This window comes from Ischnura elegans, chromosome 2 (genome assembly GCF_921293095.1).
Source record: "Ischnura elegans chromosome 2, ioIscEleg1.1, whole genome shotgun sequence".
In the NCBI taxonomy this organism is placed as follows: Eukaryota; Metazoa; Arthropoda; class Insecta; order Odonata; family Coenagrionidae; genus Ischnura; species Ischnura elegans.
This window is the reverse complement of record NC_060247.1, coordinates 63,750,225-63,776,265: the sequence shown is the minus strand read 5'-3', so window position 1 is coordinate 63,776,265 and position 26,041 is coordinate 63,750,225. Positions and strand designations below refer to the sequence as shown.

The 26,041-nt window shown below is 40.0% G+C and overlaps 1 protein-coding gene across 4 annotated transcripts in view; it reads left to right on the top strand.

Annotated features, from left to right (window-relative positions):
* The window catches only part of LOC124153849 (activating transcription factor 3), a 122,291-nt gene that overhangs the window by 51,093 nt on the left and 45,157 nt on the right, over window positions 1-26,041 (top strand). For all 4 annotated transcript variants that reach the window (XM_046527232.1, XM_046527233.1, XM_046527230.1 and 1 more), the window contains one exon: window positions 14,718-14,768. The gene's annotated coding sequence lies outside the window, so the exon portion shown is untranslated. The remainder of the gene's footprint in view (window positions 1-14,717; window positions 14,769-26,041) is intronic.

Below are 26,041 nucleotides of genomic sequence, written 5' to 3'. Positions count from 1 at the left end.
AATAATCACCTATTAAAACTGGCTAAGGTCGGAAAGTTTTCCTCGTTTGATAAGGTATTAATAATAATCCTTATTTAAGCCAAGCGCTACCTGCTAGCTGGGTACTCTACTACCTGCTAGCATCCTGCGTCGTATCAGCGCTCAGAGCCTCGCCCCAAGGTCACCTCACTTGCGGCAGCGGGAACCAGAACGACGTCACGCGGAGTTTTTCCCGGCATTCATACTTACCCGTCGCGTTTTCGCGCGCTTGAAAATTTTCCCTTTTCATTTAATCGCGAAAAATAGATATCGTCATATAAAAATCTAAAAGCGTGAAATACGTACTCCAGGAGTAATAATCTTTCGATTTAGGCAGTAATAAATAATAGGAAACCACCATATTGGCCGCGAGTTTGCCCTGTTGCCGGATGCCTTGGATACATCGCGATCTCCGCCATGCAAACCATTCGAAGTTATGAGTTGTCCAGAGTATCCGGCAACTGGGAAAACTCGCGGCCAATCGGAACGCTTTGTTCAAAGTATCTGTATTTTAAAAACGTTGCGTTCTGGACCTTAGCATCATTGGTAAACTAGGTTCCTCCTAGAATTTCGGAATTAAAATCTTGCTACACAATTTTTCTTCAGCCATTATAATATTTGAAATCGCGAGGTATAGTATTGAGGAGTAATGAATTTAGATCACACCATCACGAATATAATCCTCATTAAAGCTTATTTCTCCGTGAATCTCAGATCGCTCTGCCCCTCGGTGACGCGAGTGGCGACTTTTGCAAAGCCATTTACATACGTGGTGGGTGAGAGCAAATTTTGAATGACACTACAGAAACATCTATTGTACTAGTGGAAGGTTACTCGGGAATTACAACGGGTCAGGTTCTCCAACTCCATCTCGGTCGACGTTTCGATGTACGCGTAGTCCATCGTCATCAGGGCGATTCCTGAGTTACCTTCCACGATTCTATACGCCGGGAAAGCCTGCGAAAACTATTGTACTGTTCATAGTTTAGTGGAGGACACCTCAAGCGCTACAATGCGTGAGGGCTCAGGGGAGCCCTTCGAGGATACAACGCATCGGGGCCGGGAACCGAGCCAGTGGCTTATACGCCCGATCACCCGGGGAGGGGGAGGAGAGGAAGGGAAAAAGGAAAGAGGCGCCGCCGCGATAGGAGCCCGTCGACGCCTCTGGGAAAGGAAAGGGACGGAAGGGACGGGACGAGGGAAAGACACCTCAACGCTATAGAAGCGAAGAGGGCCCTACTAAGTATTAGCGAAACCAGGCAAAGCCATTAATATGCCAACGATTTTGGAGAATTTTCCAATAAATGAGGAAAATCCATCGATCAAATCGTTGGATACCTCAAGCGCTACACTCAGTCCGTCAGATGGGACGGTAAGTCGTCGACCACTTGGCGCCTTTTGTTTTAGAGCAAGACAAGAGTAGGCTTAAGCGCACGCCAGGTTTTTCTCTACCCTTCCTTCCCAACCCTTCTCTCATGGCTCAAATGATCTCAGCTGATGGTCGCCCCCTCAAAATACTATAGCATCTTGGTAGCAAGCGCTGAAATCGAATATTTTTCTTTTTTGTACATATTCTGTGTTCCGCGGGAAACAGGAGATTCATCCCGCGGGCAAGGAGGCAAGGGAGGAGTGGTGGAAGGTCGCGCGAGACGCGGTGGCAGCAGTCGGCTGTTTGTCGGATTGCAAGAAACGGCGGGCGTGAACACGATGAGAGAGTTTACGACCGCGATCGAAGAGTTGACGGAGAATACTGCGAGGCGTGCAGAGGGATGGGAGGAAACTTCACGAAAGTTATGTTCACGAAGACGTGCTCTCACCTTTAGCCATTAAATGAGGAGAAAGACTAGTATGAAACGCACTGGACCAAAAAATTTAATGACCTTCCTCCGCGAAACTAGGGTCGCCAAACACGGATTTGGCTTACAGGTCACGACTTCATAAATTATCGCTTTTGGTGAAATTTAAAAAAATTAAAACTCCGAGATCCTGAGGGATCATCGGCTGTTGTATTGAGGTTGAAAGACATATAAAAAAATTCTCATATTATTGTTTGTATGTGTACATTGTTTGAATGGTTGTATAGTATCCACATACACCTCACAATATAAAGTAACGATAAAATACAATTATAATTAATAATAAAATTATTAAATACGGTAAGAAATTATTTTCAAAATCAAGAGCAAGTTCTGTGTGGAAAAATCAGAGGCATAAATGTGAATTTTCGTAGCGTACTTTTCGCACTTGTAACACAATTGCAGATGGGTCCTTAAAAGGTGTCCCGCTGGCATTCCGAAGTAGTTTCGAAAGAAAACTAACCAATTCTCTTTTATTACAGCCCTTATGGGCGCGGAAGGTCAATCACAATCAACTATAATCATGATTATGATTTCTTACCATTTTTACGCTGTATAACGCAGAATAATGAATGCATTATGCTAGTCGCTAGATAGTACAGTGTTCCCATTCCTCGAATTTCCATCGTTTTGCGGTGAAGCACGTCGAGAATTAGTAAACTAAGCGTACCGACTACACATGTGTGTATATGTGTGCTAATGGAGTCCTTGGATGAGCCGTGTGGTGGCTGCTGAATGTGAGGAGGATCAAAGGGGAGAGAGGAAAAGAAGCTCCCGAGACGAGATCGCTCGAAGCGGACAAGGACAAGAGATCCGCCGGCCAGCGGCGTATAAGAGAGGAATTTAGATAATTACCTCGCGTTAGAAGTTATTCAAGCAATTGTTTCATGTTTGAATAAATGTAAAAACGTAACCATATATTCGGTAGTTCCCCAACAATGGACTTCACGCAGAAAATATCACATGGAACATCTCCAATATTTCCATAATTTCAAATACATAATTTGCAATGCATGTATCAATCTCATACAAAGCATCAATTGATAATCAGAGATCTATGATATTCACGAAAAATCTACTCGAATTTGGATATCAATGAATTTCATACGTCACCTCTTGTATTAAGTAGGTAAATGGTAGAAAATCACGCCCTTACACGAGAACGATGGCACTTTCATTACGTATGGGAATTTTAAATTACGTTAAGTTCAGTCATATCAAAGGAAATAAAAATTTATTTCCTAATATTTATAATATATTATAATTTATTTATATGCAATAAAAATTTATTTCCTTTGATATGACTGAACTAAACGAGTAAATGTTCTTCCTCTAAACCTTCGTATTGTTATAAAAGTTTAAGGGACATTAACAAAGGCCTTGGGTACTCTTAACTCATTATTTCCATATGGTAGTCGTGCCGTAGACCCCAGAAAGTCTGCTGCGTCAAAAATGATCGTAATGGTCGCACTTTAAGGAAAGATATCACATATCGCTGTGATATGGATTTTCCTTAGAGCGAGGATAGTGCCTCAAATGCAATTCCTTAGGCAAGGTCATTGCGTTCGCCACATAGAACTCTGTATCATTTGTTACGATGGTAAAAAAATTAGTGTTAGTGCTATACTATGAACATAAAATCGTTGATATACTAATGTGTTTTGAATTCCTTATCAATTAAAATATTGCACAATAATTAAAAGGCGAATATCGGCCAGAATTTTGGAAATATGAAAATATTATGCAAAAAAATGCATTCTGCTATACTGGAGAAGTAGTTATTTCGATGTTATTTGTCATATTCTACCATATAAATTTTAACGCATATTTCCCTCAGAATCATTTAGAAATTATCAAAATATCAGTAAGAACCTCTTCCTTATTTTTCCTCATATCTTTAAACAAATTTTGAAGAGGGTCTTATTTTATGATTTTACGCTGCATTTTCCGAATGCGAGGTTAGTAATTAGTCATATTTATATTTCCTTGAATGCCTCACATGGTACGGATAAAAACATTAATCGGTATTCTTATCTCATTTCCTTCGAGATTTCACCATAATGCTAAAATCAAAAAGTATGCAATAGACTATGAGGCGGATGGGAATGGAGAGATTTATTTATATTGAGCTATAAGCACTCTCGTCAGATCGTGGATTCCGTTTTTGCACCAACGAAACTCCAATGACTATAAAATACTTTTCTATTCTCCTTTAAGATCTTTTCCAATCTGACAACCCCCTTGAATGACAACTCACGCCAATGAATGAATACTCGGCATAGAATGAAGCTTAATTCCTTTCCGGTAGCTTTGATTGCTAAAGGTAGTCAGTCACTCGCTCCGACATGGACATAAATTACATCACGTCTACAGTACCAAGAATGGATAGAACAGAAATCTATTCGTCCTCGAAATGCAAGACACTCCTTCACTTCGAATGGTGAATGAAAAATCTATAGAATAGCGGTATCCGTGGCTACTCTTTACTTTCCGAAGAACCTGCTAGCCATGAATGTCTCAATGGGTGCATAGAAAAAAGGCTTGTTAACTTAATGCTAAAGTTTCATTCTTATGAAAGAAGTATCATCTATAGGTAAATTTCATTTGCTAAAAAATAATAATAATTACATTTCACTTTCAGATGGTATGTATTCCAAGCAGCTATTTTATACAAAGACGAGGTGTCAAAACCAAAACGAACGGATGTAACATACCAAAATTCTGAAGGCAGAGTAAATATTGATTATCTTGAATAATGTCAAAATTTTACTCCAACGCCTTTTGTACTTCATAAATTCGACTTAAAAGACAAATATCCGTGAAAATTTTCAAATTATGCCTGTATATATATTAAAACGCTCCAATAAAACGAAAGAGATTTCTTAGTAGAACGCCAAGTCATCAGAGAACGTTAGCTTTGCTAAAATCGACCAGTGAAAATAAAAATATTTGGGCTTGTCGTGATTTCCTCTCCCGAGCGCAGCAGCTAAATTTCGTATCATTAAATCACAAAATTCCCCAATTTTCTACCTCGAATGATTAAAAACGGCACAACGAGGAATTAGTGTCAGGCCAAAAGCCAAACCCGAGTAAAAGATCATCCGCTCTGGACCGTTATTAAAATTCCAAAAGCCAATTTCTCGATTTATTGAACCGGTTTACCTTCGAGGGTAGAATCGGATCCATCTTTTGAGGCATTTAATGGCTGGCACCTATTGCGAGATGGATATAATGAACGCCGAAGGGAACACTATTGGTACACATGGACATTTATACATCTGAAAGATACAATAAACGGAGACTTGCTGGGTTTATCCGGAAGGAGGAAAAATAAAAGGTAAGAGAGTGGACAAACCGATTTCGCGAAGCGAACAGCGAAGACGACTTCTGCTCAGAGGGTGGGAATAAACGACAAGCAGGGAGCAGTGGGTCATCAAAAAACCTACGCCACGTAATTTGGAGGAAGGTTAACTTAAAGTCACGTATACGTTACAATGATGCATAATTTTAAAATTAATTACTTGATCATATGTGACTAGGTGATTCCATAATACCTAAACTTATATCTTCCTAACTTTATTTATAAAATACACTCACACAAAAATCGAGGAAGTATTTTTTGATTTAACGTTTCGAAAGGGGGACCGAGATATGTCAGTAAAAGGAGTTGGGGGAAAAAATTACGAATTCGGTAACATATTTACGAGCCCAAATATTGGCTCAGCAGTGGATGGTTTATAAGCTTCAGAAAGCTACTAAAAATTCACTAATTTTACGCGTTCTAAGTAGTCACAGCCCACAGATGGCGATAAATGAAGGAGGGACATGCGATGTAAAGACTGTGATACATGGCAATCTACGAGAACTCAACGCTTTTAGAAACTCGCCATGATGACGTTAGAAATACAGCAGAAAATCCTCATAAAATTTATTCTTTTATAAAATTCATAGAACAATAAGTAATTCATGAAGTGAATGTCGTGAGATACAAAGAAGAATACTCATTTAAGTGGCATAAAAAATAAAGCCGTGAAAGTAATAGTAAGGACAGCTGCAAAAAAAAGGAATTTTTACATTGATGGCTGGAAATAATGACTTTTTTCACGTGGGAATCCATTCTGATGCTCTATTAGACAGAAAACAATAACAAGATTAAACCTTCGTGAATCTCAACTCTCGTGAGAAGCGAGGAAGGGAAGCTAAACGACTCTGAATTGCGACAGGCATTGCGCAACGAGCGGCACGGAGGCACTTACTCAAATGGGTGTTGGGAATCCAATGATTCCGAGGAAGCGAGGAAAGAATTAGTGACTCGACTGATTCTAGCTCTACCGTGAAAAAGAATCGGACGCCACGTTCCTCCTCACCGCATCACAAACCTTCTTCCTTGGAGAATACGTAGAGGCAGCTCCACGCCGCACCAAAGAACCTTCGTTTATGCCAGCAATTCGCGCGCATGTTAACGCTAGAAGGACGAGATGTGCCATTTTTATTCATCCAGTTTTCAAATCTAAATTTAGCTTTTGATTTAATGGTAAATTATTTCGACTTTCATTTATTTGTGCAACCCTGCTCCTGTTGCCTTGGCGAAGAAAAAAAGTCCTTTCTGTATAGTGGGAAAATTTTAATCGATGTTATAAGTAGAAGGACGGCTATGGGTCATATTTTCTCACGAACTTGGACGAAATTGAAGTCGAGATGTACCTCTATTTTCTTCAACTAAATTCATAGATATTTGAATCAATGAAATAAATATAATACTATATATTCCATGAGCATACGAGACTTATTTAATTCATACGAAATTCGAATCACTCTACTTTAGCGTCACGAGTGGTAACTTTGGTTAGCCCATTAAAATGCGCGATAGGGTGACGGCACAACTACTGACCAATAGGAGACTCGCCTATTGTATTTGTCGAGCCTTTTCCCTTACCAAGGTGGGTTCTCACTCAGTCGACGACAAAGTGTAGCCACTGATGCTGAACGAGAATGGAATTCAATACGGCACCGTTTCAAATGAGCGAAGGCACAATTTGATCCACCACAAGTCACGGCCTACGATTGCACTCCTTTGAAAGCGCGGTGAAACGTGAAGACCCAGACTCATTAGGGTCGCGAGCTTTGTGAGGCGTTGATTGGAAGGATTTTAGGCAGATGCGTCAGCAGTTAAACAGTAGTATGGAACTGGCTCAGAGTGTGACCGAAGTGAGGGTGTCCAGAAAGACTGCTTTACGAGTCATCCTGAATCAACTCAGTCCACGATTTCGCCACTGATTGCGATATTTTCTCAAGGGCTTTTCTGCAAAAGGCAACAGGAGAACCAGGAGCGGTGGGAGAAGTAAAAGTACCTATTTTTCCTAAAAGAAATAGAATTCGTGTACTTTTCGTAGCCATTATTAAACTGAAAATTCATACAAGTATCATACATTTCGATTGCAACTGCTTGACTTGAATTTTGTTTTATTTTCTGCTGCTATGAACAAACACAATAAAAGTATGCATCAAACACAAAATAATGAACGAGCAGCAATTGCAAAAAAAATTTTTTTCGAAAAACTAGTTACCACCCCTTCCCTAACCAACGGTTGTAACCTCAGATTATTACATTCGCATTCAGTAACCTCAATGCTCCAGAGATAAGATTAATTTCCTGTTTAAAAATATCTGTATTTCCCAGAAGCAGTGTTACTATTTTGTATATACATCATTCGTGTGAATAACTTAATTTAATAATCATTTGACCATTTATGGTTTAGTGCCAAAGTTCGCTAAATTAGAAAGCACACACTTTTGAGTTTCCTCGTCAGCGTATCTCTCATTTCCTTGCCCACCAAGGACTCTTCAAAGACTAACTCTTACAGCGATCCTCTTAGAAGAGTTTATTTTATTTTTTTCCAATTAGAAGTTGCGATATACCAGTTAATAATGGTCGAGGAATTTCAAAGAAAGTGAGGAAAAATATCCAGCAAATTATCATCTCAAGTTCAAACAGATTTATGGAGATACATTCATTATTTTCTAGTAAATATAATAGGCATTCGTTTTTTTTAATGGGCATTCCATTCATAAAACCCTCGGCATGCAACATAATTTGACTCCACGTGCTACTTTGGGCACGCGAACCACAGGTCCGCCAACTCCTATACAGAGGATTCCCATTATCGCAGGGCGGAAGGACGTGACAGTGTTATCCGATTTATCACCCCCCCTGTTTCAAGCCCGGTCCTGATTCTCTTGCGCTGCTAGCTAAACCCCTCCTCGCCTCAAAAGCACACCCACGTCTCGGCTCCGCTTCGGCACGAGATAAGTACACGCTTCTTCGAGTCGTACGTAATTAGTCAATCGTCGCCGGCTTCCACTCTTTTTTATTTACTCCCCTCTCTTATGGCCTTCATCTTTTTTTCCGCCAGAAGGGGGAAGCGATCTTCATTCGCGACGGATTCCCACCTGGACGGAACGGACAAACGGACGATCACTCCCAGTCTTCTAGAGTGATTCGCAGAGGAGTTCTCGGACTGCGGCGCGGAATGATAGTTCTTTTTTTTTTAGTTTTTGCTCGTAAATGGTGGCATTTTGAGAAGCGACGGGTGGGGGAAAATGGAAAAGGATTGAAGACCAGGAAAGGATGCGAGTCAAGGTAACTTTGTAGAGTGGGAACCAAAATAATGAACGTCATTTTGCTGCCGCGTGACTGCACGAAAAAAAAACGAAACCTCTGGGCCGTCACTTAAAATCCAGAAAATGCGTGAATCGAAAGAAAAAACTTAAGCAAGAGGAAAGTGAATTTGTCGGAGGACACCACGTCGGGGAAAGGCGCTGGGAAAAGGGCAAAGAAAATTTATACGACTCGTGGAATTCGAATTCATATTTTCTCACTCGGTCATCAAATTAATGCTTCGATAAGGAAACTTATCGCTACAGAGTCAGGTATGGAATTTGAGCATGCGAAATATGAACAGAGGGGGGAATAATATTTTGAAAAGTTTTAATTCCCAGGATTCAAATCATTCAGTATGAAATCGAGTTCAACCAAAAGCTATTCTATATCCTTGAGGTTATTTTTACTCAAATGGTATCTCGCAAGACCACAAGCTCACAAAAAATTGTCCTAATTTAAACTAGATCATATTGATCCAGGAAAGATTATGGACTCTCGTTTCTCTAGCATGATACTAATTACTGAATTCCTAGGCTGGTATATCCTATGACCATACAGAAACAATAAATTCCGACTATATAGAAACACTTCAATACTGAAATGGAAAGCATATAATTTTTTTACACTAAATAGTTATCAACGGCTGTAATTAAAAGCCTGATACATCTTCTTCGCAAATTCTAAATTAATTGAAATCAAATGTTTTATCGAAATAAACAATATGGAAAAAACACTATCAATTGCATCACTCAAAGATCAAATATTTACAAAGAATACTGGATTTTACTGTTTAGTTTCGATTGCATGCTCAGAAGCACCGAATCTCTCTTATTATACTGAATTGCAGTCGAATTAAAGTCATTCACGATAACCAGCCTTCAAATGTCAATAAATCAAACTGAATTTTAACACACATTGGCATTATTTACTGTGATCTTTCATATATTTTACTTTTTTTATCTCTCAAAAATTGGCTTCTGAGTTAATTGGAAGAAAATATACTTCGACGGATAGGATTTACGAGAGAAAGTAAATTGATGTTCAGGACGTGTATTTACTATCTAGCATGATTTGCATATTTAATGTGTTCATAAATATTGTACATGTACCATGTACATTTACCTTTAATTATGTAGTACTAAAAATATTGGGGGAGATAACAATGTTGTTCAAATTTCCGTCCTACTGGTCCGACCTGCGGCAAAAGTGGCGCCGCTCAATTCCTTTTACTTACTTTTACTTACTTTTGAATTCGACCGAACCATTTGGATTCTAGAATGCCTGTGCTCGAGGACATCTGGCGCACTCCTGCACTAACCCCTAAAGTTCATTCAGGCTCAGCACAAACCCTCCGGGCGAGGTGCATTATGCCTCGGTTTTGGTCGAGTGCGGAAATCGTGACCGGGACCGATGCAAGAACGCAAGTAACGCCCCCACTACTCTCCGGCGGGAGGAGCCGTTGATTCCGCGCCGGGGTGAAAGAATGGCAAAGCCGAAGGCCGAGGGAGGCGGAGATGGGTTTAATGCGCGTGGAAGGGGGCTTCCGAGTTATTTATCAAAGGGGCTTGGTCCCTGGAGCATATTGTGCTTCCCGAATCCCTCCACCCAATCCAGCCGCCAGTCTAAACAACAAAAAATAAAAGAGATAAGAGGAAAGAAAAAAAATGCTTAGGATGGGAGTCGTCCTTGGTGCTGGGTGGGTGAGTTGAAAACTTGAGCTTTTATCCGTGAAGCTCCAAGGTCGCCACCAACAATTCCGTTCCTCCACGGATCTTCTTCCTGCGCCTTCCCTTCCCCCATTAACCCATCTTCACTCTTTCTTCCAAGCTGGGAAATGGCTCTTCGTGGACCCTTCCTCGTTCTATCGGATACCCATTCCTCCCTATCCTTCTTACACTCCATCTATCCAGACAGGGGCGGAATGGCCAGGGCGGTCGGGTGGGAATCTCCGGTGGGGGCGGGCCCTGCGAGAACCCAAGGGCAGTATCTGTCTGATGCATTTGTGCTGACCGTCCGGTACGCCCGAGGAACGTGTGAGCGACTGTTCTTCAACTTCAACTAAATGAAACGGAATCTAACTGTTTAGTATAAATCATCAAAAAGCGCTCACGTAAATGTTTTCTTTCATCTTTTTAAGGGACAGCGTTTTGGGGCCCCTTGATAGCCGCAGGATGCCTTGGGTATTGGGTAACCACTTCGCCTTTGTAGACGGACTCAGGTGCACGAGGAGTAGGAGCACGGATTTCGATGCAAATTTCAGAGTAAATCTATATAACACCTCTAGGGTGTTTGGCAGGGGGTGATCAATCACCAGCATGCAGCACGCAATTGGATTCCCCCATGCACACCACACGGCCCAAAAAGCGTAATATTAGCGTTAGAAATAAAAATAAAATTCATAAACATGCATTACGTTTTACATAAGTTAGTAGGCTACACTACAAGTCATCTAATCTATTTATGAGGTCTAACGCTGCCGTTATTATCTCTTATTGATCGTGGAAAAAAAGACATTCTGAATCTGTCTCATTTTATTTATATGATCTGATCTTCCATAGTATGTTGGCGTCCGCAAGATATATAATTTATCTAAAAGGTTTAGTCTATTTTTCAATCTACGGTCTCACAGATTCCCATCCGAGGTCAGTTCAGTAAATACATAAAATAAATGTACACGAGAGTGCTAAAGGTGGCTGCGCGAGAACTAAATGCTGAGGACATTGAAGTGGGCCCAAACTTCATCTACATCTTCAGACTACCCTACAAGCCTCCTCAACAAGCGTATGGAGGGGGGTTTAGGAAACCAGCTGTTAATAAAATAAATCAAATCATAACTATAAAAAAACTGCGTGTTGAAGATATTTGACTACTGAGTCCGAGCATTGAATGAAGTTCTCTATTAATCAAGGGAAAAACGAATTACCGCACCTATCCTTTCGGAAAAATATTTCTTAATCTAGCGCTTCATTCGGACCTGGAAACATAGCGAGGTTCCGAGATGAAGTTTTCCGAGTCACTATGAAAGATATCTGTCATTAATAGCTCGAGCAATCTAAGCTTCGCACGAGGCCTCTTTGTCTCTATCGGCATCCAACCTAATTTGTGTAAAAATTGCGTAACTGTTTAGTTGTATCAAAGGAAATTGTCAGAGTTAAGCAAGGAAGGACTTTTTAAAAAAGTTGTATTAAAAGCACGATACTTCTCTTCCATCACGAGCATTAAATGAAAAGGGCACAATATTCTACATAAGAAATAAATAACGTTTAGATACACGCTATCGCGTTATCCAACATATCAAAAACGTCAAACCTATAACGTGATCTCTGATTATAGTATTTCAATCTTCGCCGAAGCATTATCGATGGATTAGCTGATATGAGAAATCTAACAAATAACCAGGTCACACTATGCCGAACAGTTGAGTCATTACGATTGATACATGCAGTGGAATTAGAAAAAATTACATCGGTGTTCTTTATCTGACAAAATAGCCTGTGGATGTGTGAGCGCCTTCCTGTTATACTTTCATAGCTGCCATATTATTTCTTTGTATTCCGTCTACCACTATAAATCTCCTCAGAGAATATCTGATCGCAAACATGATTTGTAGTCGCACGGCATCTGCAGACATGAGACAACGGAGAGATGATTATGATAGCGTAAGATACCATTCATTACAATCCCAGAATAGCACAAGAGGCATGTGTTCGCAATCTAACCCCTTCACTGCATCGATATGACCCAAAAAAACCCACGCACATAGCCCCAGCGATAATTCAATTATTTTTGTCTCCATGTCTAATCGATCAAACAGAACCTAGCACTAAACACCAAAAGTTTAACAAAATTGAAACCAAAGGGGAAAAAAAAATTCTTCACGGATTAGTGATGAGCTCAAATATTTCAGGTCAACCACAATAGTTACCAGAATGTTTGAGGAAATTCTACATATTTCTAATACAATCAAGTCTACATACCAGCGCTTAGTTTCTAAAATGTTAGGTATTGGAACGCAAACCAAAACATTTAATCCACACGATTTTCAAATACGTGCCTCCCCTCCCTAACGCTTCCAATTTTTTAACAATAACAGTTAAAATGAGGAATCACATTTTCCGAAAATAAAAAACGATGAAAATCTTGACGATCCTATTTTCCCTGAGAGATTCCGGGACACCGTTCCGGCGCGTTCCGGACGAAATTAAGCACAGCTAAAATAATAAAAAAACGATGAAAAATCAAGGCATTAATTGCGATTCGTTACCCACCACTAAGGTATTCATAATATACAAATTATTTGGTTTTAGAAATCCCATTTCAGACGAATGGCAATGGTCAATTTCAACCGCATTTGAAAAAGGCCACATTGGCGGCCATGCGATGCCACTCCACGTGACGTCAAAGGGACCTAGTTTCTATACGATTAGACAGGAGTTTTACATCGTCTGAGATTACCAATGCATGCATGAGGCACAGAGCTCAGGGAAACATGTCTTAATAATCACCTATTAGAACTGCCTAAGGTCGGAAAGTTTCCTTCGTTTGATAGGGTATTAATAATCCATTTAAGCCAAGCGCTACCTGCTAGCAGGGTACGAACTGCAGAGCGCTATTACGATGCAGGATGCTAGCAGGTAGCAGAATATACTCTGCTACCTGCTAGCATTCTCCATCGTATCAGCGCTCAAAGCCTCGCCCCACAGTTTCCTCCTGCAGGCCGTGAGGAACGATTGTCAACGTTTTCGTCACCGTGCAATCAGCTGATTGATAAAACGAGGCGGAAAAGTTGCGCAGTGCGGTGATAAAGAGGAGCCTCCATTCCCCAGGCATTGTCGCGTTTGCAGCGCGTGCTTTCATTCATATCTGCCGTCGCGTTGTCCCGCTCCTCCCCACCCCCGCTTTTCGGCTCTCCTACCACATTCCCCCTCCCCCTCGCCCCCAAAATGCCCCGCGAGTGCATAAACTGCCTCACGCCCTCTGCGCCGACAACGGCGAGAGACTATTTGCCCTTCCCAAGTCTGCCTTTGCCGTGTTTGCCTTTCCTCTTCGACCACTTTTCCTCATTTCGTCGTCCGCTTCCCACGGCTTTGCCCGCTCCCACATCTCGCAAGCACAACCTCTACGAGAGGAAGAATTTTTGCAAACTTTATCTGAGTGTTGCACACACTATCTCTTTCAAACATTTTTAGGCATGGTTAACTGAAAACTTGGCTTAGTTAAGTTAAATGTTTAAGTATATTTCAATGTTGACAGAATATTACGATAGTTGAAGTTATCAAACATACCAGTAACCAAATAAGGTACAACTTGATCGTCTTAAAAGCGTCTAATATGCTATTTTAATTGCTAAGTTATACGAGGGTATAAGTACGTCCTTATGTTTCCATAGTATAACGAGAAAAAAATATTTAAAATTTCACTTAAAAACAAAGTATTTACCATCACTCTATATAGTAAAGTGATCTTGTTGTTGTCGCTGTCGAGAAAAAAATAATCGTCAATTCCGAAAGCTGATCACCAAAAGTCTGATTTCCTTGTACCTATTTCCCGCAGAAGTTGGGCCTCTTACGTGCTCTCGATGCCTTCCCACTTAGCTACTCGGTAAATAACATATAAGGGTAAACCTTATACTAGAAACCATTGCCTTGCAAAGGGAAATACAAAGGCGCGGTCGCAAAATCTCGAACATTTTCACGTAGAGGCTGATTCCGGACGGCGAAGACGCAAAAAATGCCGCCTTTCATGAAAGCCGAGCGTGCACGCGATAGAGGGGAATTGCACGCGGGCACGTGCTTGGGAGGTGTGAGGCGTAAACGGTCACGCCTTCGCTTTGACACGCAGCGATAGTGGATGGGAATATGGGAATTGATTTAATGCGTTGGTTTCACCGAAAATATTTCAAATTGTTATGTCAAGCAAACAACTTGGAGAGGGCATGTATCTAAGCGAGTAAGCCCGCTACACCTCCTCAGAATAAACATAAACAAAAGCAATTTCGGCCTCTGAACATGCGACCAAGTTTTAAATCGTAAAATCCGAGATTATGGGAAGAGTCTGATTGACTAACATGACGATAGCATCTTTTAAGATATTTACTTCTATGGCAAATTTTATTTTCAATAAGCCTAAAGCTTCAGAAGAAAAGAGATATCACCTAACAAATAAACTTTTGTCCTTTTCAGGAAATTGAATTCCGTCCACTGTACTTCTTTCTTGGACTCCTCACAACCAAAGTAAGTACAAAGATTTTTTCGTTATTTGTATTTGAAAAATTACCTTCATTATCTTGTTACTCGGTGCATTTAATGCATATCATTTTTTTGACCGGCTTCTGCCAAAAGAAAATTAATTCTTGTATTAGCTCAGTCAAATCATTCGAAATTTAAACACAGCTGAAATCTATTCTTTCTATATTTCGCCGGGAGAAACATGTTTTAACTACACAGGTAAAAAACGTAGCATAAGCTCCCTATATTTTCCTCATGTGGGTGTAATCGTAGGCCAAAATTTAAGAATAGTTTTTTTTTAACTGATGTAACACGATATTTCTCTTCCGCTACCGTAACATCCTTTTCTTAAACCCTAAAAATACGGTTAAAGAGCTATAGTACAATTAGGTGCCTTATGTGGTGATCATATCACCGAGATATACGAGCTACCTGCATAGCAATCAACTACAACGTGTAAATCAGGCTCCATATCACTGAACTCAAAACGATGGAAGAGCGAGGACAACTCCCCCACTGAAAACAAGAAAATGCGCATTTGGCCATCACGAGCAGGGCCTTAAAAATTGCCCTTCAATGAAATACTACAGAAAAAGGGAAACCTTGAATTTTTTTTCTCAACTCATAAAATTCGAATGAGATTGCGAGTGGTTAGATACTAGGATTGCGTGCGAAGGGACTCTTTCCCGGCGTATGTGAGTAATCAATTGCTCCCGAGCTTTCGCTCGAATTAAAAACTCCATTTTCGTCAACGTTCGATCCCAGTGTCGCCGAATAGGATCACATCCTGCTTGAACTCTGGGCAATCGCATATAAGCCTATATAATAAGTTGTTCGATCTCCGCAACAGACTGTCCTGAACAACGCGCTCTTCGAAACGTTGGGGACGATGTAATTTTTAATCCGACAGGAAGACCGAGAAGAAAAGAGAATTTTTGCCCCTAAAAAAGCACTATTCTCACATTTTGCGCCTTTTTCCATTTAAAATACATTGAAATCACCCTTGATTAGAGATTCCATAGTGACTAGCATCCGATTTTTTTGAGTTCAGTGCTTCATATAATCCGTTTAACTACCACTAAAACAATCGTAATTCCACTGGATTAATTGATTAAATCCTCAAAATATCTAATCCAAACGCGAGTTAGCCAATGATGAGACTGGAAGCATGAATTACGCCGAAGCAGCCACGGGAGTTGGATTTCGCAACGCCCAGCTCCCCCTTTTGTTCAACAAATCCCGGAGGCCACTCCATCGGGGGGAGGGGAGTCCTTCCCCTTCACACTAGTGGGTACTTCCCACTCCCACACATTCATCCGACGTCGGCCACTCAACCGCGACGGGCCGCGCTGCCGTGCGCCGGGCGTCGCGTCGCAGTGGCAATCTCAAGCCACGATGAAAAGCAATGACCATTAACAGATAACTCATTAAGAAGACGCACCTATCCTTTCCACCGGTAGTATTTCGCCTTTTCTACGAGACGAATTACTCGCTGAAAACTTACGTTTCCGCTTTGAAAATTACAAACGATATTGAGAAGACTCTTATCAATATTTTACACGAATCTCATAAGCAAGAAGAAAGACATCATAAAAAACAGAGGTAACATATTTTAATTTAAGATACAGGAAAATGTTCACAAGGGTACCATAAATAACGAAATCAACGGTTCGAGGTGTGATTTTGTGTATGACACAGTGCTGTAAAACTAAATTTGCAAAGGATGTAGTATATGTTCTCTCAAATGTTTACTCGTAAAACTAGTTACGATGCGTCGTAATTCATAATTCACATCTATTGAAGATCGTTTTCATATTTCATTCTACCCGATATATAACTTAAAAAAATTAAGCATCTACACAGCTTGCACTGAAATTCACTGAAGGTTATGAAATATTACGGCCGAAGTTCCGCCAATGAGCAAACGAATTATAAAATTTCATTTCACGTCTAATTCAAGGTTTCTTCAAGGGTGGAAAATTCACGGTGAAGGTTTTCACGGGTTAGCAGCTAATCGGTGACCATGCAAATGCATTTTTTCCTTAAAATTAACAGTAGGCTGAGAAAACAGGCGGCCGATTTTCACGCAAACTTGAGCTCTTCTTGAGGCGCAAAATACGTTTAGCAAACGTTCGGCTACCTAAGAAAAATGCCATTCGCAGTCGTATATTCACGCAATAAGAGACATGAGAATTCAATGCCAAATTAAAGCTCTGCCATTACTCTAAATAAAAATGGCGTTGAATTTTCTCTTACGCATAATAATGAGTAACTCTATCATAATAAAACGATTCATAAATTCAGCAATGACGAAGCTGTGTAAAATCATTCAATAATATTAATACAAAGAGTCGCAATTAAGGAGTACGGTTATTGAAGCTACGCGATACTGAATGAAAAAGTTTTCGTTTAACTGCACATTAAAAGACGGAGTTTAATTCTCACGTTGCTATCTAGAAATAGTTCGACCCCTATTGAACATCGGATACAGTCTGTTTCATTGTAAAGAATCTGGAATTAGGAGTAATCAGACACTAACGACGATTTCGCATCAGCTAAATATCATCGACAGTAATTCAGGAAGGCCTTTACAGTACTTTTTTATTTTCTTTTTCTTTTAAAGATAATTAACGACATACAGCACCGTTACCATTTTATAGTGGTAAGGAAACAATACTTGAATTTGAAGACTTAAAAGCAATATAGCAAGCAGAGAGAAGAAGCAAGGATCTCGACCATAAGCATACAGAAATTACTAGTACCAGTTCAATTTAAGGGAAAATTTATTTATTCGGGCGGTAATTTCAGATTGCCTCGGTCACCTCGGGGTACCTGGGAATCTCGTTTTCGCCTTCGCTACCGCTACTCCCCTCCCTCTCCGCTTTCCCTTCCCCTCTCACTCCCCTCTCCCCCACCTTTGTTCCCTCTTCCCAAATAAAACTCTCCGCAAAAGAGCAAACATTTAACTCCCTTGAGGCCGCACACCTGACCTCTCCCGGCCGTTTTTAAGTGCTCCCCGCCCACAATGCCCTGCTTCGAGAAATTAGGAGAGAGAGAGAGATTCCAAACCCGCTACCGCCAACGGATCATAACGATTAGTATTTTATGGATATTGGACGCATTATCCCCTCCCCCAACCTCCCTTTAGCGAATCTCCCGTTTCGCCTCGGCGGATGAGAGGAAAAATTCACGCAACTCCGCATTTCCATCTTTTATGGCTCTGCTCGGCTGGGCGTAATCCCACGCAAGAGTGAGCTACTTGAATCTCAAGACTTCCAATGGTAGAATTCGCGAAGATAAATATGTACAGGCAAGTTTCAAGAACCGGAATATTTGTACCATAAATGAGTTGGTTCCACATTTTTGTCGGTTCCATTTACGGTTCGTTTCCTGGCAAAGGGTCTCAGATACAAATGTTTTAGCTTATAATCAACATCTCATTATTTCCTGGATTGAGTATAACTCATTTCTCATTTTAGCGGCCTACAATAGGTTTGTTCCGTAACATGAAAAATCCGCACCAAATCCTGACAAATTACAAGATAAAGCAAGATGATTTTTGCTACAACAAATGAGACTCAGGCTAACTCACAAATAATTAAACAGGTATGCACCATGTGCTTTTCATCCCTTCTCTTTTTCGCATACGAAATTTCGAATGCATGTTTCCTCGCCTTATCAAGAATGTTTCTTTATGAGCATCCTCTCGTGCGATCAATTAGGAAGTCATGTTGAACATCGGTGGCCGAACATGCAATTCATTATTCCGCGTGACCATTTTCGGAGGTTATCCCGTCTGATAGTCTGTTCCGAAGCACAAAATTGATGTATTTTACGAGTGCGGACTACTTTTGAATAAAATTTATTGGGGAACAAATTTGGTATCGTCACAAAATTTTGCACGTCACGGAAAACAAATCACATTTAATTCTCCTTAATCGATCATTTTAATTTGCAAAAGTGTCGTGAAAACGAATCATCTACATCCAAGGGCGGAGTGAAAGATAGATTGCTGAGAAAAAGGATCATTCTTAATCATCCTTAGCGAAGTGGATTGATGTGCACGGAGACCTTGAACTGGCAATTTCAGACCAAACGCGTAAGTTATTTTATAGCTTATACGGTACATTTAAATATCCTCCTCGATACTGGCGTATTGTATACAACGACATTTGAAATTTTTTACCGCTAAGTGAAATGTAGTCTTTACAACTAGTTCAGTGCTACGTGACAGATGACAGTAACATACGGAAGAATAATTCACAGAAATCGCTAATGTTGTTTGTTAACATCTAATTAACCAGAAAATATTAAATTCAAACCAAAAGTAGCGTAGATATGTCCCGGGACGGAGGTGGTAATCGTAAAAATCAGTCAAGTAATCAGTCAAGTAACAATCGTTTGAGAGTTGCATCGCTAATTGGTTTATTTTCGGTCAATCGCGCCAGAAATCTGGAATGAAAAAGCATCATCTAACGCACTGGGACGGTTACCCTTACATGGCAATCTTATGGTGACGGCGCCGTAGGGTCACACATAGTAATTATTGAGGAACTCTTCAGGGAGGGACTCTTCAATGCAACCTAAAAAAAATTATCGATAATTTCATTCCGTTGGATAAGTTTAGCATTTGGGACTAAAGAATTATCTCGTTTGGTTCACTTTAGAATTGAATCGGCCAAACGATCGTTATTCATACAACTTACAATTAGCATTTCTCTGACCGCAAGAAGTATGCAGGCAAGTCTTAATTACTATGCGCTAGAAGTTGTTTGATCGCATACCACAATGTACCTTAATATCCAATACATGTTTGTTTAGAATTAAAAATGACACTCCACTTGCTCGAGAGCTCAAAAAACTTCCTGGTCGCAGAAATCCATCGTGAAAAAGAACGTGAAATAGTTAATAATTAATACTTATCATCCCTGCTTCTTTTTAATATTCCTAAAAATAAAATAATAGCAAAATTTGACCATGATTATGCATTATATGAAATCAAGAGCTAAAATCATTCCATTATGTTCGTTTTTCTGTCATTAACAAACCATTACGGCAAAAATAGTAGTAAAGAGTTTTTGAAGTATAATATTTTAATGTTTTCAATGTACAACGTTCACAAGCACTCACTGAGAAAAAAATATATATATGCCTTAGAAGAGATCAGAGAAACTTTTTAATTCTATGTAATTTGTAAATTAAGGACAAAGTATGTACAATACACCGCATGTGTATACTCCTTGTCTTCCGTAAGCGGGAAATTAGAATAAAACAATAACGATTAAAAAACGAAACAAAATCAAGATATTTACAATCTCTGATAGAACATGACCGGAGAATGTGTAAATTCAAAACCTGAAATGCTCCTTTCTACATAAAAATCGGAGAAATACAACTAATTCAAAGAAAATGTTTCAATTTTATTCACATTTGGCTACGGCAAAGAAAACATACCCGCTAGAAAAAGTTTTAACGAATAATTTTAGATCCTCAGTATGTTCGGAGCAAGGAACTTACGTAAAAATAAGATTTTGTTAAAGAGGCTTTGTCACCTTTTCGAGTGCGCAAGGTTCGATTTATTCGTAACGGCGCGATTCAGTGGGAGCAGTACAACACATTCATCATTCCGTTTCCGTAAATCACCGGAGATTGAACAATGGAGAGGGTGGAATTTCCATTCAAGACGTGTGTCACCCGACGACAAGCGACTTCGCTCGAATCGTGGAGGAAAATAGTCGCTTTGGCTAGAGAACTCACGTGGTTGCTGCTCACCTTGACCAATTTGCTGGAGACAACCGGCAACAGCTAATGAGGTTACTTGCCATCTCGCTTGATGGCCCTGCATCTTAATCCGTGCACCTCAATCTTACGGCTGCCGACTAGTATTGTCAACAAGCTAGCAAACCTGTCTCGGAAAATGGGATACACAGATATGGGAAGTCTTGCTGGCTCAGTTTATGCATATGCAGTGAATCCGAACTCGCAGTCTTTAAGTGCGCAAGCAGTTTGCGGAAGTGTAAATTAAGAACATCATCAATAATTGATAGCAACCCTCAATTTCAATAATAATTCCCATAATAGTTCCCTACATTAATTTTATAATTCCCAATTTCACTATTAAGTGTTGCAGTATATTTATGTATGTCCTAGAATGCTAATTCAGTAATCAATATTATAATTACATAAACGTGTAAGCATTCGATTGTAAATAAATATGTTCATAATTTTGCATTGATTTACGCCTGTCCGTGAGGAATTTTATTCTGAGTGAGCGGCTTTAATGTTGAAGAAGATTTTACAGTCTTTCACGTTTGACACAGAGAAATTGAAGAAAAATGGAAGCTTGATGCTTGAGAATCTGACATGCTGGTTATACCCACTAATCTATGGTAACATTCGAAAAAACAAATTCAAAATATATGGTTACACTATTTGAGAAATGATACAGTTTACTTATATTTGAGAGAAATGATAGTTTTATACTTACCAGACTAGCCACTAATGGCACTCTTTATACTCTAATTACGAAAGAAGAATATTCTCTTACATCAAAAGTATGCAATTATTTATAAGATTAGCGTAATAGGCCATTTATCCGCCCGCAGCATTTCTCATTGGAGATACAAGAGGTGATCTTAACAATCGGCCTGATACGCTGTACAAATGTACAGCGAACTAGCGTAAGAGGGTTGAACACAAGCTTTAAGCTTAAGATAGGTTAGATCAACACGCCCAGTGCCAGGCACACGTGGATAATCCTCCTTCAGGATCACAGCATTGATCTCGCGAACTCCGCCAATTAATGCCATCCTCGTAATTGAGCATTCAGCCCGCGAGCTACGTCGCCGGAGAGCGGGGGCGTAGGTAATACTACTGAGAGAGGTCGACGTTCTCGTTCCCAAGCCGCTCCCACCGGGAGAGAGAGATAAATTTTTTCGAACACGACGAGGTCCGGGTAGGCGCGTACGCGTCGTGATGGCGCGTTTAACAGCAGTCGAATGGCGCCACGGTGCGCAGCGCGCCATTCTGTAGGCTTTCCTCGCGACTGGAAGGTGTGCGACTCCCGAAGAATTAAAGGGGGTCGCTAAAACTGTCCCATCGAAGCTGTGAACAAAATAACAAAAGACAGGGGCGTAGACTACCTAGGAAAATATGTAATACTGTCGGAGCATGGAGCATTGTCTATATTTACCATTGCTTCAGCCTAAAGGATCGAGAGATTGGCGGGGATATTTTTTTCATAGCATATTCTTTCAATTATCAAAAGAAATTTAATCGAGAAACCAGAGTACCTAAGCTTAAAATTATGTACTTCGACGCTGTCAGCAAATACAAATTCACGAAACTCGAATATCCTCATGCTATTCACTCAACACTTGGTCACTAAATTATGCCCATGTTTTCAAATTAATCCTCGGTGTTTCACCAATGTTAGAATGAAATATATTCCATAATAAATAGGAAAGCACATAATAGATTAAAGTTGATCTTATGACGAGTCACCCTCGTTCCATTCAGGCATAATAAGGAGGATAGTTCACGTAAATCGTAAAATGTATGAACCTGATAACTATAATTACTATACTTATTTTAAAGAGTGCATTTTATAGATTCAAGATGGGAGATGGAAAACATTGTCACAAAAAATCCTTAGACCTTGCTCAAAATCTTGCGTCTTACGCATGGAATTCGAAGGCCTCGTTTATCCCAATTTTCTAAAGTAAAAGTGATCAAAATATCATATCAAAATGATAGATAAAATTTGAGGTACCATTTGGATATTCCCACATTTTATTCTCTAAATATCGTAGCGAAAGGCAGGTAAGCGGGATTAGTAGCGTAAAGGTGCTTCGCGCAAACAATCACCACTTCAACGAATAGTTCCTTCCCTCCATGATAGCTGGTTCTTGCAAGGCTTTGTTCCGAGAGACTTTCTTTTGAACAACTTCAAGAATTTTAGGCCTACCGCGCAACCAAAAATAATTACATACGGAAAGGTTAATAGTGGGATAACCAATTACAAAAATCTCCATGGAGATTTATTTAATGAAGCCGAAAATTAAAAAATCAAAGCTATCATTTCAACTTTTCCACTTAACTAGATATGTTACACTATGGTTTTTCCACCCACAGAAAAAAATCAAGGCAACGGCTAGATACGCATAAAAAAACTGCTCATCCCAAAGTAATACCAACAGAACTTTTTGCAATGGAAATAATGGCTTCAATCGTTCACAAAAAATTAACTCCTCGTGTAAGTTGTTTAGAGTTAACTGCAATGCTACATATAAAAAGCTTTTTGAGTCTTCAATTTTGCAAAATAGTGATAGTTTAGCTTCGCTCTTCTTCAACCTTAGGAACGGGGAATTCCGGTGCAACGGTGAACTATTCTATTTTGGAAACTGTTACTGTCTAGCAAAAAAAGAATCACATAGTCCGATAGCTCATCCCCGAAGTTCATCAATAATTCGAAATTTTCGACCACCCCTTCCGTGGGAAAAAGGGACAAACCGATGAAACTCTCCACCCGAACGAGAAACTATTTCGCGCTGCACTTTCGCGGGATCGCGTGACAATCCGCCATCATGTCTGGGAGCCCCGACTGTCCGCACAAAATACCTTGCAACTGCATTTGGAACGTCCCTCCATTAATGTGCGCTGCATGGCGGCTACCGTAATGGCGGGTGAAATCCCATCCCGTGTCAGATTCTTATTCAGCACGCAATAAAACCACCGCGGGCGAGAATCATGTTCTTTTAATGGCGATGTTAATTAGCATAAGTGCGCACGCCAAGTGGCACATGAACGAGAAAATGGGGTTGCATTAATACAGAACATGAACAAAGTTTTCTTAGTAATGAGAAAAGATTACTTACCAGCAGTTATCCAAATACATAAGCTAACTTTAATATGTATTTCAAATATATTAAATGCATTATTTACGACTGGATTCCAATAATTTTTATCGATTCAGTGATTTTTTTTAATTGATTTACAACTAATATTCAATGGCTGTTTCAATTAAAAAATTGATGTGATTTCATGATTTTGAATTTTCACTAGAAAGCATTAATACTGATTAATATTTTTCAAACAATAAACAGACTTCTCTAAAAGGAGATATAAAGCTTTCTCCGCATTCATTCGCTACAACAGCGATTTCAAAACAGTGGTGGTAATTTTATATTGATCTATCTTGAGAATTCAAATGTAGCAGAAAATTAATTTAAGACAACGGTTCATTTCAAACGAAATGGCGGCTGAAATTTTGTCTTTATCGTCAGCTCACCCTCGCTCACGAGGGTAAATCTTTGGAATCAGAAAGGTAGTAGCATCTAAAATGATCATTGTCTTCACAAAATTCCCCTCATCACTGAAATTTGGCGAGAGATGACGAATTAGGCGAAATTCTCAGCAGTCAAGTCATTCAGATTAAAGTATAGTGAAAAAGCATGACGAAATTATCTCACTGACATAAGCCATATTATGCCTTTTAAATTGGCATTTCAATGCTGTCAACTAGGCCAATACCCTTTCACGAACCCAAAATATGTATAAATTGACACACAATTTTTTCAATAGCATTCTCAATTTATGGTCATTTTGTTTCACAGTGAGTCAGTGAATGCAGCAACCCATCCTTTTCAAGCAACGGTGCGAAAGAACACTACATAAGAACGGGAGCGAATAAATAACGTGGTAAACCTATCACTCCGACCATCACACGCGAATAAATCCCCTGCTTGGCACACCCAACAGTGCCTACCCGACAAAATGTCCCACCCTAAAGTCATGGAGTATGCACTATGTACAAACCCTTCCCCTCGTAAAGCACCCCGCAGTCCGAGGGACAAACACGACGACGCATGCGCACAAGAACACAAAGGTGCACGCACATATAGGCAAACAATGCCATTCCGTCATCGGCACGCTTCAGCTGGCTGGAAGTCTTATAAGGAAGGTCTAGGCGGGAGATTTCAAAGGGTGGGTTGAAATCGCAAGTACGTTCACGCATGCGCGAGTCTTTCAGCAAAGAGGGGGAGGAGGAAGAGACGAAATGAATGCAAATGCGTGTGCTTCAGCAGTGAAATGGGGATGATTTTCAACCGAGTGTCCGTGAGGGATGTCTCAATTTGTTCGCGGTGGGTGAGTGAAGATATGGGGGTCGGGTGGCGGGTCCTTTTCCAGTCCGCGTGGTTGCGTTCGCCTCTGGTCGTATCTCAATGCACGCGACTCATGGCACGCTGCCGCAGGCTCTGATATGACAATACATGTCGCAACCCACATATATGAGAACCGAAATCCATTTCTCCGTATTCCCGTGTGGACATATCGAAGCTGATCGTGATGAAACTTTGTCTGCGTGAATAAACTTTATGTATCGTTTTCAAATGTCTTTGCGTGGGGCGGATCGTGGATTTTTGGTGTTTAAGTAAATTTTTTACCTTTTTAATCTTAACAAAAAACAGAGCATCGCTTGGTTTCTTGCAGAAAAAGTCTAGGCCTCTCTCTCTCTGGGTCTCTGCAAGATGTCCATAAATAGAAAAAGGGAACGACTAATTAAAGACATCTAGTGGATTACTTTGCCTTTATTATAACCAGCAGTCCAAAACTAAAACTAGAGAATGTAAAAATATCATACTGTTAGAACTGAAAATTACAAAGTTTCCCCTCTCTGTATCCACTTAATTAGTGTAATGGACGATGGCGGAATACTTGCACTAGTACTTCGATACTTACCTGAACATTACGAGGTCAGATCATAATGGAAAAAAATATCGAACAAATAAAGTGCACGGTAACCAGAGGCATAAATGTATTGGTGAGAATAGCCATCGTAAATTTTCTGCCCACAATTCTAATAAGTTGTCTACCATACAAATCAGTTTGGGAAATTTGAATTGACACTTCAATATTAGAAAAAATAATGTGAATAGGGTGAAAATCATTCCAAAATTTAAAGAATGTAGAGTTTTTAAAGAATGTAAAATTTTTACGCGGATTATAGCAGGCCAAAACATTACCTCATCCAACATCGTCTTAATCCAAGAGTTTGGAAACAGATCTAAGGAGCGTACGGTTTGGCAAGAAATTTCACGAAACCACCCCTATTTATTATAGCAATTTATCGCCTCTCTCTGCCTCAAGGAAGACATCGATGATAGGATCACCTGAAGGGTCTCAAAAGCCGCTCCAAATTACCGTCAATCAAACTCACATATATGTATATTCCAACCTGTGCCGCGTTTCGCAACACAAAGACTAATCTGTTCGCGAAT